This window comes from Coenobita brevimanus, chromosome 15 (assembly GCF_032717465.1).
Source record: "Coenobita brevimanus isolate Jiangsu-jjx chromosome 15, ASM3271746v2, whole genome shotgun sequence".
In the NCBI taxonomy this organism is placed as follows: Eukaryota; Metazoa; Arthropoda; class Malacostraca; order Decapoda; family Coenobitidae; genus Coenobita; species Coenobita brevimanus.
The window spans coordinates 17,046,782-17,052,925 of record NC_136968.1 but is presented as its reverse complement, the minus strand read 5'-3'; positions in this window follow the sequence as shown (position 1 = coordinate 17,052,925).

Below are 6,144 nucleotides of genomic sequence, written 5' to 3'. Positions count from 1 at the left end.
CAGTTTCGTTGTCTATTGCATCCAGTAGTCACACGGGAATCAGATATGACTTAACCTTTATGGGAGTATTGGTCAACTCAATTTTGTGGCACTCAACCTTTGCGAGTCTAGGTTGGTCAGTGAAGACATCAGCATATAGACAGAGCAGTGACCTTATAACATTCTGGTCACCTAATGCTAAGTCAGTGTTAAGTAAGACATCTCCGACAGTCTCCTCCTGATGGGACTGAGCGGTTAATGGCTCGTAATCATGGTCATCAGTTGGAATCACCGCAGCTGCCCCAGTTTCTTCCAGTGGCTAGTCACTGTCATCGGCTACTCGTGAGCCAGTCTCCTCGGGGTTTGACTCATGATAAGTCTTCAACATGATGACATGGAACCTTTTACGAAGATTCCCCATCTGAATTATGTAGTTGAGGTCTGAAATGCGCTCTACTACATCATATGGACCGTTCCACTGTGCCAACAACTTGTTTTGGGCAGTGGGGAGTAACACCAAGCATTTATTGTCTGGAACGAACTTCTAAAGCTTTGCCTTCTTAACATAATAAGCTTTCTGAACTTCGCGTACCTTGATCAATTCTTCCTTAGCTAACCCGCACATCGACTGGAGGCGGTCAGCTAAATCAAGGATATAGGTGTAGGTGGTCTTGACTTCAGGGTCAGGTTCTTCATCGTCCCATAACTCACGAAGGACCTGAAGTGACCCATGGACTGACCTTCCATACACCAGTTCAAAAGGTCAGAACTTCAAAGAATGCTGTGGGGCTTCTTGATAAGCAAATAGAAGAGGAGCAATGAACCACAGCCATTCCTTTGGTTGTTCGGCGGCCATGTGCTTTAACATCTTCTTGAGAGTCCCACTGAACCTCTCACACAACCCGTTACACATGGGATGATAGGGCATAGTTTGCAAGCCTCGGATGGACAACAACCTGAATGCTTCGTTCATCACTGCAGAGGTGAACTGCAAACCCCGGTCGCTTAAGACCTCCTTGGGGATACCTACACGACAAAACACTTCAATCAATGCCTCAGCAACAGTGACGGCCTCTGTGTTCTTATGGGCCACGGCTTCAGGCCATCGTGTGCTGAAATCAACGATAGTGAGGATATACTTTGATCCATCACTAGCCCTAGGAGAGATTGGCCCAACAATATCAATTGCTACTGTCTCGAACAATTCAGAGATTATAGGCACTGGTTTCAATGGTGCAGGACGTACACGTCCCCAGTCAGTGGTATGCTGACACACATCACAGGAACGCACAAGCCAAGTTATTTCCTGTCCCATTCCTGGCCAGAAAAAGTCATCATGGATACGGTCAGAGGTTTTCTTTTGGCCCATGTGACCTCCCATCACTGAACAATGACCTAATTCAAACACTGCTCAGAGATACCTCGCATGAACGACAAACTGCAGTCGAACCTCGTCCTGGGGTGTTTGCAACTCACGGTACTGCTGTCCTCGCTTATGAAGGAACTTGGCTTGACCTGCCCGTGAATACATAATCACATTACCCTCCAACTTCTTATGCACTGAGGCAAGTGTCGGGTCAGTCTGCGTTGCGACGGTCAATGGGGTGACACGGTTTGGAGCCTTGGCCATGGCTTGTGTTACTGCAACAGCCAAAGTCTGAGTAGCAACATCTATGGCACAACTATTTTTGATGCCGAGTATGTTTCCTATAATGAGGTCAAACAAAGGTTCTGGCATGACAACAGCAGCTTTCAAGCCAGTGTAGAAAGGAAATGCCACCTGGATACATGCCTCTGGGAATAATCTCACTGATCCATCAGTAAGTCTAACTTGGATCTGCTTACCTGTATACTCCTCGGACCGAACTAGACACTGCTTGACGGAGCAACCTGAGGAACCATTGTCTCTCAGAACATTAATTTTACTGAAACACCTCCCACAATCCCTGGCTGAACAAGAAAAGCAGTGTTGCTGGTGGTAGGGTCTGAGGAGGTAGCAGCCAGTCATTGATGAGACTGCGGAACGAACGATGCAGCAAATGTGGCGCCCTGAGAACTGGATGCCTGAGGGGTCGTGCTCACCATCTGGGGAGTTGGAGCATTGACCACCTGTGGTGGAGAGTTCACTGTCGCTGGGGGACTAGTGAACTGTAGAGAAGTACCCGTACTTGTGGGGACGGCACCACTGTGTGCTTGTTGTGGAATGAAGGCTGCATTTGCATCCTGCCTCCGATACAGTAAAGTCGATTGTCCTGACTGAGGGTTACGTGGTTTGTCTTTGCTCTGCTGCTGCTTGGGATACTGCTGCTGGTTAGGGTTCTGCTTGTCATACCACTTCCACTCAGGTTTCTGGGTATTTTGCCCCTGGTCCTTCTGCTGATGGCCTTGATGCTGGCGTTCAGTCTGAGATGGTTTCCCAGACTTGTCAGTTTTTCTGTTCCATGTGTGTTGCTTACGAGTTTGGTACCCGTACGCAGTGAAGAATGCATCAGCCTTCTCCACCATTTGGCTGGCATCCCTTACCTGGCAGATCTTAAGCTGAGCCATAAGCTCAGGAGGCCAAAATTTTTATAGCTACGTGTGCAGCATAAGGTCAATTATCCTCTCTCCCGTGCAAGGAGTTTCATCTTTCTCCATCCACTTATCTAAGTAAGCAATAAGACGGTCAAGGAACTGAACAGCAGTCCCCTTCTCTTGTAGACGCGCCCTCATAAACTGACTCCTGGCGTCATCAACTGTGAGACCGTACCCTTTGATGAGTGTGGCCTTCATCATCTCATTCGTGAGATTGTCTCCACAAATTCTGTGGAGAATATCGAGGGCAGGGCCCTAAAACAAGCTAAGAAATTGAAGCCACTTAGCTGCCTCATCCAGCTGGTACAGCTGCGCCATGTCTTCAAAACGAGTTTGAGCTTCAGCATCTCAATTTCTTGATTCTCACGTGCCTCGCGCCGGGCACGTTCGTATCCGCGCTCTCTCTCGCGTTATTCTCGCTCGTATTCAAGCTCTCTCTTGCATTCCTCCCGCTGCTATCGCTCGTATTCGCCCTGTTCTCGCTCATGTTCACGTTGAATTCTAAGCTCTTCATGGGCATCACTCTCGCATTCCTGTTCATAAGTGTACCATGAGTGCACATAATCTTTAATTTCCTTGGGGTTGGTAAGTCCCATATCTTTGGCTTCCTGTGCATACATATTAGTAGCCATGGTGCTAACCCAGCTAAGACTGAGTGGATTAAAGACTGAGTACTGACTGCTGTTTTGCGGAGAAATGGTAATAATCAAAAGTAAAGAATATAGGCACCAGCTGGTGGTGATCAGTCTTATCTAGTTAAACTGGTAAAGAAAAAAAAAATGCAACTGACTGAGAAAACTATTACGTAAAATTAATAGAGATGAATCAATAACCACCAGTAAGATAGTGTCTATAGACTTTAATGATAAGAAATAAGGTGTTAATGAGTGAGTATTATTTCGTTAATAACATTAGAGCTAGGAGTTAATATCCTGGAATGAGGTTGCCAGATGTCACGAGGGGATGTGAACTGAAGAATTAAAGTTGATATTACTTGAAAGTAGAAACAAGGAATTGACTTGCGAAATCAAATACAGTAGTAAGTTTTACATTGCTGACTTACTTCGCCAATTCTCTAAGGATGAGAATTTTATAAACTTTCTCAACAGTACACAGTGGAAACTAATCACTCACGAATGCTGTATTGTTAGTACTGTTGGCCTCTTGAGAAAGTGTGATCTTTACCCCCTGACAGTCAATAAATAATATTAATAATAGACAAGTTCTTGCTGATGCTTAACTCCTAGTTGGAACAACAGATTATAGAATTAATACAAAAAAATTGGCCTAAATACCAGTTGTGATTAATGTAGAAATTTGTACAAACTGGGGTAAGCAAATTTAAGGAAGCACAAGGTGGAGAAATCAAACACGATTCTAGTCATACATTAAGCTCAAAGAAAAGAACTGTAAATTTATTGATTACAATCAAATAAATTTACGTTACATGAATCTCAAAATGAATTCAAAAGGGGAATTCACGGTCACAGGGGGACTCCTAAATTCAAATAACAAAGGAAATACACTCACTCGCTCATTCAAAAGCTAATCAGCCTTAAGCTAGAAAAACGAACTGAAATACTGGTCAGTGGAGGGAACGAAGCTGAAGCTACGAAAGACTGGGCATCTGTGTGTTGAACACCAAGCACTGCTAATCACTGCTAAGCTCACTTTGCTGATCACTGTCTAGGTGGAGATCCAGGAAATCACTGTAGAACGGAGATGCTGCTCTCTACGCTGGACACAAACGATCCTACTCTCGAGGCATTCCAAAGCTGACTGAATTCTAGCTGGGAAGGGGAGTAAGAGATGATCATGTTCTCCAGAAGTAGGCGTGGCCTAACTTCAACGGTCAACGGAAAGAGGGCAAACGATATACTCAGCGAACGATATACACATGCAATAATATCACTCAGTGAAGGCACTAATGTCATGCATAAGAATGGTCACTCATGAAACAGTGACGAATGTTCTGAAAAACCATCCCGATCAAAGTGCATACGAGGACGGTTGAAGTGAGTGATACCCACTAGGAATTCTACTAGAGTTTGTGGTTTTCTCACCAAAGTACAATGTCACGAATTTGTATAAATACACAATCGCGCGAATTCGTGAGAGACGCCTTCATGTGGTGGCACTGATATAACAAGGGGTTCCCAACTGCCTGGCTATAAAAGCGTCCCTCAGATACTTCCCTACTTTCTGAAAACGTATAAGGCGTTCATCAAGAATCTATACTTTGTTCACTTTAACTATGCCCACCACAAACTGAGTTAGAAACACAGAATTGCTATGGGATAGTTGTGTGTCTTTGCTTTGTGTTTCCACCTCTACCAAGTGAAGTTTTTGGGCAAGAAGTAACTGGCAACTCCACTGGTGTTGGCGGGAGTTGGTGCAACATTCAGCACATCAGTGCTTTCCCAAAAGCGAGAGTGGGAGTATATGTTCCCGTTGCTCTGAGCTTGCATCTCCCTCTTTTTTTTTTTTTTCATATGCATTATTGTTTGCCCTGTTATTTTCCTAAGGTCCAGTTATCCTGCCTGGAAAATACTGCTCAAGGGATGAGAGGGTCTGTATCATTGCATGGAGGCAGGATAATCTCCCTATCAACACGATTTTTGAACGTGCTGGACAAAGTTGACCGTCATGAAGATTCTTGCTGCAGCGTGCGGCCTCCCATTTGATATCATATCAGAGCACAAGCATGGCGGTGAAAAGAAGAGGACGACATCCAGAAGTACATATACGGTTCTGAAGAGGGAAGTAATCAAGAATTCTCAACTGACAGCAGCAGAATTGAAGAGAATGCATCTCCAGCTGTTACAAGACGTCTCAATTCGAACTATCCAACACCGCTTGCAGAAGGAGCTGGGTTTGCCAAGCTGCACTGCAGCCAAGAAGCCACTTCTCACTGACCGCATGAAGAAGCAGTTCATTCAGTTTGCCAAGAAGTATGCACAGTGGACATCGGATGAGTGGAGAAAAGTTATGTTTTCCGCTGAAAGCACATTTCAAGTGTTCCAGGTACGTTCTGCCAAGGTTCGTCGCCCTGCCTCCCATAGTTGATACGACCCTGCTTACACGGTGCCGACTGTTAAGCACCCACAGCCAGTAATGGTATGGGGGTGTTTCTCAGGTGAAATAGGAAGGGGAGGCCTCTACTTTCTTCCTGAAAACTTGATGATGAATGGTGGCCGGTACATTCAAGTTCTGAAAGATTATTTGTGAAACTTTTTTGCTATTCATGGGTGCGACTTTTTCATGCATGATTCAGCTCCATGTCACAAGTCAAGAAAGGTGATAAAATGGCTTCAGGGTAATCGGATTGAGGTCCTTGACTGGCCTGGAAACAGTCCGGATATAAATCCGATAGAATACTGCTGGGCAAAGATGAAGATAATCATGGCAGAGAAGACACCCAATCTGGACTACCTCAAGACTGAACTGACAAATGGTTGGTGCAAAGAAATGTCCTTAGATTGCTTTAGAGATCTAAATGATTCCAGGCCAAAACGCATCCAACTGGTACTGAAAAACAAGGGAAACTAGATTTCATATTAATGAACTGCATTTCATGAACAAACATTGTGA